Source organism: Pelobates fuscus, chromosome 5 (assembly GCF_036172605.1).
Source record: "Pelobates fuscus isolate aPelFus1 chromosome 5, aPelFus1.pri, whole genome shotgun sequence".
NCBI lineage: Eukaryota > Metazoa > Chordata > Amphibia > Anura > Pelobatidae > Pelobates > Pelobates fuscus.
Window position 1 is genome coordinate 293214393 of NC_086321.1, and position 11541 is coordinate 293225933.

Consider the following 11541-nt stretch of genomic DNA (forward strand, 5'->3'; position numbering starts at 1 on the left):
TCACTCCTGGACGTTTTATCTGGATCATTGAGACCCCTAACCAGTGAGCTCGCTTCTCACAAAATGCCCTGCAAGTGGGACATTAAAGATTTATGGGGCCTCGGAATTCATTGGCACCCTTCAGAAGCTTGGGCTGACAACTGACGCTGTGGGGCCACAACCTACTCCGCACTCAATGCATCCATCATCCTGGGACCCAGATTGGGTTTGCCCATTCTGAGACTGCAGCGATACCTTGAGCACTGAATTAAAATTTTCATTATTTGCTTTATTTTTTATTTTATTATGTTTCCAACATGTTTTTCTACAGTTAATTTACATGTTGGAAACAAAGCTTATAACACATTGAGTGTACTGCGTGGTCTGTACATGCTGTCATGGTGGAGTCATCATGGCTAGGTATAAGTACCATTGGTCCTGCAATTTCAGAAGCATCTGGCATTCTCTGCTCCTAACTAGCTAGTCTTAAATTTCTGAACTGGAGCAAGGTGCCCTGTATGTTCTGTTAATATTTTAAATTATTTTACTCTCACAAGAAATAGAAAACCCTCCGCTTAGCCAGCTAATTTGCTACTAGGCATACAATCAGTCTTACCTTATTTTTTTAATTGTCTTATGCTTACCCTACTGTACTGCCTGTAATTCCTGTGGCTTGAGAATAAAGAAACATTTACAAAAAAAAAAAAAAGAGTGGAGGGGGCACCTTTAACCCCTTAAGGACCAAACTTCTGGAATAAAAGGGAATCATGACATGTCATACATGTCATGTGTCCTTAAGGGGTTAAGCATCTACAGAGTACAGCAATAGTTAGTCAAATATTTATTAGAGCCTAATAAGGCTTTACCAAAGAGTAACAATATATTTTCTTGGTGACGAGATTAATATGTTAGGAGATTCTGATCATTAAGGGCATTGGGATACTCTCAGTTTGCCATTTACCATATTGGCTTCTGACCTTCCCTGAATCCCCTTCTGACTGATTTTGCCTTAATAGACTGTATGTAAAGGGTGTGTCTATTATATTTTGAGGTTTTTGTTAAGGCTTCTTATTGGGTCACTGTATGCCTTGATATTGAGGTGTGTTTTCTGTACTATTGCATTTGATTTGCGTGGCTTTTTTCCTCCCCTTATTCATGTGGCTGCAGTCACCCTAGAAACCTACCCTCATTTTGGCATTACCTACAGTAACATATAGTTAGAAACCAGATCTCTTTTGTACACCATTATACTAAATATATAAGACAAGAGACACTACTTTGCATATAGTTCAGTTTATTTATTAAGAACTAAAGATATACAGGTTACAGTATACTTAGCTCCTATCACTTATTTGTAGTTCCTTACTAATTGGATAACTGCAATCGTTTACCAGATACTATCTCTTGATCTTAAGCTCCTAATTAGACGCCACTAGGCTGAGGCGTTGACTGTATAAATTAATTTACTACTACATTGCTTACAGCCATTCATACACATATAAGAGACTATACATGCCGAGTCTTTCCTTTTTAATATCACTAGCACTTTTGGTTTTGTGTTACACTATTTTTTTGTTATTTGTTTTGACGTGTCCATAGACTTTATAAAGTATAATCTAATAAAGACACTTTTAACTTTTCATATCCTATATTCTGTTTCCTGTGAGTTGCTATTACTGTTACTGTGGGTATACCTGGGGGGAAATTATAGAGGAACGGCTTTTTAGTCCCCTGAGGAACTGTTTTTTCGTATCACCCCAATATACACTACAGGAGAGAAGGTGGACAACAAAAGGTAAGTCTAAATGATTAAAATGGCCCTCAACCTAAAATGTCGGTAACTATTATATGAAACGAAATAAACCCTGCCCCCACAGAGAACTTGATCAATAAAAAAAACACCCAACCTTTATGCCTGCCTCTGTCAAGGCCTATTCTTTAGCTTTGCTGGTCCATGGGCTACGAGACTTAGACTAACACAGCCTGTCAGATTTTCATTCGCCACAATTTTGAATGTAGTTAATACACCTGTGTGGTATGCGAAACCATCGTTACATTCATTAAAATTGTTTAAAGTGAAAAACACAAACAGGGCACACATACATAACATAACATTAAGCAACCTACACACACAATACCAAAAACATCCCACACATACACAACTCCACCAGCAGCTTCCACCACACACACATGCACACAATACCACAAACCATCTACATATATACACAAAACTTAGAATCAATAAATGAAAACATTCTGCGTTTAGTTTGCACCTTACTGTGCTCACTGAAAGCTCAGTGCCTGTTGCCACTAAGTCTTGCTGCAGGTCTTTTGCAATCACTTGAGGGTTTTTCACAACCTAATGGAAGTACAAGGACTCTAGGCAGTGCTTAGGTACTTCAGCATGGAACAATCTCCAATAATTGACTATTGGTGGAGCATGGTGCCCCTGAACAGACGTTCATCTATGCATGTCAGACAGAATTTTGTAGTTTATTTCTTGAGATGTTGCAATCAATGAGAACAAAAAAGATTAAACAAATTGTATAAGCCCTTGGTTCTTAGTGAACAACTTTTAGAGATGTCCCGAACAGTTCGCCGGGAACTGTTCGCTGGCAAACATAGCTTGTTCGCGGTCGCCGCGGCGGGCGAACATATGCAATGTTCAGTCCGCCCCCTATTCGCCATGGAGGTGGGAGGGTCTGGGAGGGAGGGTCTGCTGCTGATTGGCTGGAATGTGAGGTACAGGGTCAAAGTTTACTCAATGATGATGAATAGGGGGCGGACCGAACATCGCATATGTTCGCCCGCCGCAGCGACCGCGAACAAGCTATGTTTGCCAGCGAACAGTTCCCGGCGAACTGTTCGGGACATCTCAACTTTACCACATGACAGGAGGCTTCATATTTGCATAACTTTCTTTACTGAAAACTCCAGCAGCATAGAAACATAACAACCAATCAGAAAAAGTTATGATGCCCATAAAAGGCCCTGTCTAAGACATCACTTCCTCTTTCTTTGCTGCTCCAGCCTACAAAGGTCAGAGTATTTTGCCTCTCTGGTATAACCTAGATTTTACATTGATTACATGATAATTATTTTGTCTTTATTTTAACTCTATTTCTCCTGGCCCTCTTATACCTGTCCCCTTCCCTCTTATACTTGTTTTTACCCTTCACTCCTTGTATTCACAGTTTCTTGATATTGCACTGATTACCGTTGCGGTCCGTGGGCGTCACGGCTGCCCATGCCGTGCTCGCTTCGCGGACCCGCCTCATAGACTTGCGGTAACTGTGTGAGGACGGGTGGAGGGAGGCTGGGTTGGTGTCTTGTTTCTCTCCATGCTACGGACCCGCGACCACGAGTCCATTGCGCACTTTTGGCTGCGAGTGGCGGCCATCTTGGATCTCGCTGCTCGCAAGGTACACGACGGCCGCCTTCCCTGCTCGCTCTGCGGATCGGGATTCACTCGATCGGCACTTTCAGCAGAGTTCAAACCCCAAACAAGGATTTTTCTCCCAGGTGCTGGGAGGGCTGTAACTTCAGTTGTTTGTGTTTATATCTGCCTTGCCACATGGCTCTATCAGCCCCATTTGGTTAAATTGAAATATTACTTTGAACTGCCAGTCTCATTTATACACACTGTTTCCCATGCCATGATGGAGATATAAAAAGCATGCAAACATTAAAGGAGACTGAATGCACTGTTGTACCCTGCACAGGGTCATACTATATTACTGTACCTAATGTACAAAATTAATGTGGGTGTCCTCTGGGTATTTTTTCATGGCACACCACCTGGGGTGACCCCCAGATATGCATGCTAGGTCATTCGCAGACCATTAAATATAACGTGGGTGTCCCCTGGGTTACCACGGCACACCACCTGGGGTGAACCCCAATCACATGCACGTGGGCTTACACCTCTCAACATAGGTATTATCTCTGATTGATAATGATCCGTGCATACAGCTCTGGTGTACAACTGTGGTGAACCCAAACGCACCACTACCATGACACATACCAGACTGCTCTGTACAGGTGGCCCTATTAAGACACCAGAGCCATACACTCCAAGCCTCTATTTATATGCGATTCACTAATCTGGGTGACCCCCAGTTGTACTAGGAGTCTGGCACCCTATGTATTGACCCTTCACCTCTACCCTACTGACTCCTTTTATCGCCCAACAGGACGAAAATACATTGAGTCATGGAAGACACTCAAACCAGTCAAGACTTTCAGGCAATGATAAGTAGCGGCCTCAGTAGCGGCCTCAGTAGCGGCCTCAGTAGAAAAAGCTCTCTTGAGGGCTCTACCCCAAAGCAAGGGCGATGCGAGCCCCTCGGAACTGATGGAAGCCTCCGGCTCCGAAGTATCCAAAGCGACAACGGAAGGGCTCTAGCCCCCCTTCCACTATAGCCAAGTGGAATATCAAGTGCACGGAACAGCAACAGCCCAAACCCCGTCTACTACAATCCTCTGACGAGGAAGATTATTAAGCACCACGTACCTTGGACGTGGTAGACGAATGGTACGAGGACGGTTCACCTTCGGAGGAGGAAGAGTGACAAGACCATACTTGGCGACTACGACCGGGACAGAAAGAGCCCCAGTGGCACCAACACCGGAATGGCCGAGGATGGAACGTTCATGGACGATTAAGGGAACCCACTCTTTGACCCCTGTAACATCCGAGACCCACGATCCTCAGAGTGGAGCCTCCCGGACCATCTAACGCGGTTTGTGCATTATTGGCTGTGCAAACCTCTGGAAAAAGAGGTACGGGCACGCCTCAAGGCCGAATGCCCCAGACCACTGCTACCTGACAAAGCAGCACTTACACCCGAGTTTGACAACACGTGGTGGTCTTTATGTCGCGTTCGGGGCGAGACCCTCGAAAGGGTGTGGAGAAAGGCATGAAGGCAGCACAAGACAAAGTGCTAGATTTACTCAGCCCCATCGCTAAGATGCTCTATTTTGCGGATTTAGCACTCAGTCGGGGCTCTTAACTCGATCCTAACATCATACGTGAATGGGCTCAACGATCAATATGCCTTCTGGGCAACGCAAACGCCGCATTGTGCACCGAAAGACGCAAGTCGGCACTGATCCGCATAGATAACAAACTCCTGGATCTAGGGGCAAAGGAATTCAGCCCGAAGGCACAAGGACTATCATTTGGCGACGCTTTAATCGCGAGCTTAAAAAAAACACCCCCACAGGAAGAGGTGTTTTTGGGAGGGCTGGTCGGCAGCGGAACCGAGCCACCAGCCGCTTTTGGGCGACAGGTTCCAGATCATATCCGCAAGCTCCAAGCTTCTTCCCGTCTACAACACAAAGGCCCTCATCGTACAGTGGGGCAGGAAGAGCTAGAGGCTTCAGAGGTCGAGGACGCAGCCGTTTCTCTAATGGTGAGTCCACCTACATACCAAACTGTTTCCAATTTTGTAGCAGGCAGCCTGTCCTTTTTCTTACAGAACTGGGAGCTAATTACCAAAGACGCCTGGGTCCTCCAGACAGTACAAGGCTTCGTCATAGAGTTTTACTCACGACCCGTACAAACTACCTCCAATACATATGTCAGTGGAACAAGAACACCTGGTGGACGAGGAGATCCACACACTCTTCGAAAAAGGCGCGATACAATACGCACCAGGAATGGGAGGCTTCCTAAGCAATATCTTCCTGGTCAAGAAGAAAACAGGCGACTACAGACCAGTTATCAACCTCCGGAAGTTGAGTTCCTACGTAATTTACAGAAATTTCAAGATGGAGGGAATCCATCTTCTGCAAGACCTTCTCATCAAGAACGACTGGTTTACGCATCTGGATCTCAAAGACGCGTACCTGTCAGTACCAGTGGACGTAAACTACCGGCGCTTTCTTCGCTTCCGATGGAGAGGACAAATATGCCAGTGTACATGTCATTCGGCCTCAGTTCGGCTCCGTGGTGCTTCACGAAGCTGCTGAGACCGGTGATGGCACACATCCGAACATTGGGCATACGATGTCTCATATACCTGGACGATTTGCTGATCTTTTGCGAATCCACTTACAGACTGCGATTGCAGACAAAATTTGTCGTTCACTTTCTGGAATCTTTGGGTTTTGTAGTGAACAGACAAAAATCGTCTCTCTCTCCCTCCCAGTCGGTCCAATTCTTCGGCTTCGACATCAACTCGAAGGACTGCGTTCTACGGCTACCTATGGCGAAGATTGCCTCAATATGGAAGGAAATCAGACGGGTACTGAGGATGGATACGATACCGCTCAGAATGCTCGCTCGGATTGTGGGACTCCTCTCCTCCTCCATACAAGCGATATTCCCGGGCCCGTTACACTACAGGGCCATGCAACGGCTAAAGGCGAGATATCTATGCACCGGACATTCATATGACTACTGGATCCTACTGTCGGCAGAAGTAAGAACGGAAGTTTGATGGTGGTTACTTCACTGGAATGGCAAGGCGATCTTTGGCTCTTCCCTGGATTTCATCGTGGAGTCGGACGCCAGCCGATGGGGCACCCACTGTGCGGACGCCTCCACAGGAGGCCCATGGCAAGGGGAGGAGATGGACCTACACATCAACTGCCTGGAGCTGATCGCGGGGTCCTTCGCCATCCGCAGCCTGGCCAAAGACAGGTCGAAGACAGGTCGAACTGCTGCATTCTGCTCTGCATGGACAATGTTTCGGCGTTGCAGTACATCAACCGTCTGGGCGGAGCCAGATCACAAGCTCTGACAGAAGCCACAAAAGACATCTACAGATTTTGCCTAGCACGGAACATCACGCTACTGGCGGAATATCTGCCGGGAATCTCCAATCTGACTGCGGACTGGTTATCGCGCCACTGGCGAGACAACAGTATTTGGAAACTCAGCAAAGAGATATTCCAGGAACTATGATGGTGGAAAGACCCACTAATAATAGATCCGTTCGCCTCCAGGACCAATCACCAATTACCGAGATACTACAGTTGGTTTCTGGATCCGAAAGGCAAAGCTGCGGATGCATTTATACAAACCTGGCCCACACAAGGGGCATATGCATTCCCACCGTTTTCCATGATTCCACGGGTACTTCGATATACACGCAACCACAGGATATCACTCCTTCTCATAACACCCCTCTGGCGGAGTCAACCATGGTTTCCGGATCTTCTGCAGATGTCTCGCGAAACCCTACTACTACTACCGACCTTCCCTCTACTTCTGAAAGGACCTCGAGGGGAAGCCCACAACCTCGTCCTGGAAGGACATCTGGAGCTAGTGGCCTGGATGATTTCAGGGGATCCTGGTCAGTCCTCGGCCTATCACAATCAATTAAAGACCTCCTATGGGACTCATGGGCTCCCGGCACCAGGAAATGCTATATTTCCACCTGGTCTGCCTGGTGTAATTAGTGTGTGGTAAGGGGCTCCGATCCCTTTACTGCCCCTGTCACACTGATCCTTAACTACCTATCTGATCTGTTCTCGTTGGGTCGATCATATTGATCCCTCAATGTGATCAGATCAGCCATATCGGCGGCACATGTTCCGGTACAAGGCAACCCAGTGGGCAAAGATCCACTGGTTTGTCGAATACTGCGAGGTGCCAAATTAACAAGGCCTCCGTCACCCAAATATTCGCGCCTCTGGAAGGTGGATGTAGTGCTGAAATTCCTTAGGGAATGGCCGGAAAATCCCTATCTGTCGCTGAAACAACTTTTAGCCAAACTCACCCTCTTGTTATGCCTCGTCTCGTTTCGACGGGTGGCAGATGTTAGAGCATTCGATGTGGATGGTTTCTCTCTCACACCGGAAGGAGTTACCTTTTCCATATCAAGACGGACTAAGTCAGATTCATCTTCAGTATCATACCCATACTTTGGGTCAGACCCCAAACTATGTGTAGTCAGGACATTAATGAGATATACCGAAATCTCAGCTCCCCTCCGAACTACTTCGACGGGTCAGCTCCTGATTTCTTACGTAAAGCCTCACAGACCGGTGTCTATGACGACGCTGGCTAGATGAGTCCGCTGGCTATTATCTTTAGCTGGCATTGAACCTTGCTTCGGGGCACACTCGGTCAGAGGTGCGGCAGCCTCGCAAGCTTAATCGGCAGGCGCCTCATTAGCAGACATTGTGCGCTGCGCGGATTGGTCGCGAGAGAGTACGTTTCGTACGTTTTATCTTCGTCAAACATCTCATGCTTCCATCACATTGGTTAATTCTAAGCTTTAAAAATGCAAATATGAAGCCTCCTGTCATGTGGTAAAATTTAAGATTATATTAGCTTTAGTGTACTAATAATCTTAATTTTAGTAATGACAGGAGGCGAATATTTCCCACTCTATAGGATCCCTTCCATATCTTTATCAGGTTGAATAGAATACATCCTTTATGTTCAGGAAGACATGAATCAGTATATATGGTCGTATGGTTAAAAACTTAGACATGCACCTTGAGAGGATTGCATAGGGTTGAATAATTAGACATGCACCTTAGAGTGTTATATATATTAAATAACATAAGTTTAGAATTAATATGTATTGATTATTTATCCAGTCAGGCATTATTTATCCATCAGGCATTTTAATATGATTACATTATTTATGGTTGTCATTGGTTGTTTTCGCTTCAAAGAAAGAGGAGGTGATGTCATAGACAGGGCCTTTTATGGGCATCATAACTTCTTCTGATGTTTCTATGCTGCTGGAGTTTTCAGTAAAGAAAGTTATGCAAATATTCGCCTCCTGTCATTACTAAAATTAAGATTATTAATACACTAAAGCTAATATAATCTTCAGTTCCCATCATCTGATGCAACATCAGCATCAAATGTTGGTAACTAGTTTCCTTTTGCCTCCTGCACCCTGGGTCGACATGTCTATGTCTTCAGGTGGCACTCCAACACCCCTGTCATTAGCTAACAGCAGTTGGAAAAGGTCCTAACCCTTCCCGTTTGCCCCTCCTCTGGGCCATGTTAAGAGGCCACCCAAATCTGGTTTTCAATTCAGCAGCATCTAGAGGGGAAGGCTGAGCTGGGGTTGGCCGGGAACTCGGGGCTATGCCTGTTTCACACTGAAGTTCCAGCACTCTGTTGTTACCATGCCCTGCATGCTGGAACTTCAGTGTCACTTTACTTACATACTTTGTGGCAGGTTGGGCTCCTAGGCTAGAGAGGCAGAATCTCCTTCATGTCTGGCCATGTGTGTTGCAGCTGGCCACCACAGCAGGACACAGAGCCCCATGATGTAGTCGGCAGCCAGGAGCAGGACAGGAGTCTAGCAGTCACATCAGACTCCAGTCCAACCAGAAGCCACACCAGCACAGATATAACAAGGGATTGGATGCAGTGCACACACAGTGTGCTGTACATAGGAAACCAGTCCCCTTTACACACAGAGTTTCTGCATCCCCAGCACACATAGACACACTTCATCCTCAGCACACACACTGCATCCCAAGAACACAGAAACACACATCATCACCAGCACACACACAAATTGCACCCCCAGCACATACGCACAGACACAGTGCATCCCCAGCACACACATAGACACACACTTCATTCCCAGCATACACACTTTATCCCCAGCACACACACAGACACACACTTCATCCTCAGCACACACATTTAATCCTCAGCACACACACAAACAGACACACACTTCATCCTCAATATACAAGCACCTGGCAGCCTGCACAAAGTCACTGCACTAACAGGGAGTGCAATTTCCCCCTTCCTGGCCACAACTAATGGGCAGGGAGGGTGGATAAAATTATTATTAATTTTTTTTTTTAAAAAGCGTTTTTCCCACAGAATGCAGCCCATCTCTTATTTCACATATTTACACACACATACAGACTGCACCCATTGCACAAACACACTTTATCCACTACGCAAACATGCACACTGCATCCACTACACACACTCTACTTCAATTATATACACATATTCTACATCCACTATTTATTGGTGGCATGACTTTGGAGAGTGAGGGGTGGGGGGGGGGGAGCATTTCATCCTTGGACCCAGACAGCACAATCTCTTGGCCCACCCCTGCCTGCACCATCAGTATATTTGAAAAGCTATATGGGTGAGCGGTCAACCATCTAGGTTTATCATTTACCCTAGTATTTTGTGAAAGGTAAAGGGTATATGCAGGTTAAGAAAAGCTGGTACTATGGGTAATGTTTCTCTGCTGGGAAATCTGAGTTGTTATAAGTGGTAATTATGGGCTTAGATTTTTGGACAGGTTGTGTGCTTCACTTGTTTTGCTCTAAATCTGTAGTGTTGGTGGTATAAGGGGTTTTGATTTCAGATGTGTTGTTAGTTGTGACATATCCATCAAAGATGCTGGAGACCATTAGGTGATCCCACAGTCAATAGGTATAAACAAAAGAAATCATTTGATTGGACAAAGAGTATGTTCAATGATAGCTACTTCCTTTGGAATTAGGGGTTTTGTTTGTAGTTTCTCCTTAGTTAGATCTCATCCCATAAAGCCTACTAGGTGGTATATGTGTATCTACCATGGAAAAATACTATATGATAAAGCAATCAATTCTGAATAAAACCCTTCCTAGTCTTATAGCAATATAAAGGCCAATGGATTTCTGATGATCCGATGCGTCATCTAGAAATTTAGATTTTTGTGTTGCCTCTTCCTGTTGTTGTGAGTGATAGTTATATTATTTTATGCAATTATAGGTAGTGCGCTGAAAAATATGAAAACAAGTAAAAAACAAACCTACCAAATATTAAATTAGCAAAAACAAAGAAAACAGACATGTTTGAAAGGCCTATGTTGACTGAAAATACCCACTGGGATTGTTAACTGTCTGGAGGCTTTAGGATAAGCATAGCCAAGGTTACTTAATCAACCTTGAAAAAGCAGTTGTTATCAAATAAATTCACATTGTGATGGGAAAAGTCAAGGCTGTTGTGGAGGAGGATGTTGCAAATGTTTACCAGAGCATGTCTGCCATGTACGTGAAGCGCTAATGATTTCAAAAGTCATATATAGTTCTCACACGGCGAGTGGACATACTGCATGACCAGAGCTGTAGATGGAATATGAAAATTGCCGAATCTTTTACTATGAGGGAATTGCCATGTTTGCTTTGGAAGCCATTCCCTCACATTTTGCACTCCAAATGCTGGGCATTGGAAAGGAAATATAGTAATTCTAGATCTCCTCATGCACGTTTTAGTGTCTCTGAACATTTGTATATGGTTTCAAGTCCATGTTGATAAGAACCTCAAATCTCATGACAGTGGAGATAGAGCTCAGACACCTCTCACGTTTGAAGCCCAGCAACTTACTGTCAGGGTACCTGGGGTCTCTACCTCCGAAAGAGGTAGAGACTTAGCAGTTCCTTCATCCGGACGGTCTGATGGCTTCCTTCCTCGCGGTCTATCCGGTCGTGCAAAGCCGGCCGCGAGGGAGTGACTGCCTTTTACAGCTTCACGTCCGGAACGACCTGTCAGTCAAATGCTGCAGGACCAATCAGGATGCCTCAGAGGCGTGGTTACTTTTCGGAACAGGGTATTTAACGGAGCTTCTC